We start from the raw sequence: 518 nt of genomic DNA, 5'->3' as shown, positions 1-518 counted from the left end.
GTATTGTATTATGCGGCGTCGGGTATCGCAGCTTGGCATCTTGTGTCGCCTCGTTAACAGTAATGGCCCGGCGGCGCGGCGTGCCATAAACACCTCAAGTGTCCTATTATCTCTTTCTGCATCTGAGATATGTCTGTGCTTATTTAAATCAATACCTCCAGCCCCTGCCCGGCCCCGCGCTGTGCCCTCGGCGCTGTTAACACGTATATCGGGGAAACAATTTCCGCAACTTGGGAGTCTGTGGCTTCTCCCATACAGGAGGAGCCTTTGTAGGAACAGTACGCAGATTGTTTGCTTGTTTAGGACCGGGATGAACTGGGATTCCGATGTTAACTTTTTAAACGGCATCGGGATTATCCAAATGGGAGGAAAATTTAGTTTTATATCTAAAGTTTAAAGTGGAATGGATCTCCACGCGCAGCCCTGTGAGCCGGCGCTCGCAGGACATCAACAAACCGCGCTATTACAGTTTGTACATTTTTTCTCTTTTGTTGTGACTTTTTAGTAGACACTCGAGT

Source organism: Penaeus monodon, chromosome 27, assembly GCF_015228065.2.
Source record: "Penaeus monodon isolate SGIC_2016 chromosome 27, NSTDA_Pmon_1, whole genome shotgun sequence".
Classification (NCBI taxonomy): Eukaryota; Metazoa; Arthropoda; class Malacostraca; order Decapoda; family Penaeidae; genus Penaeus; species Penaeus monodon.
The sequence above is the reverse complement of the archived record's forward strand: the minus strand, read 5'-3'. Positions refer to the sequence as shown.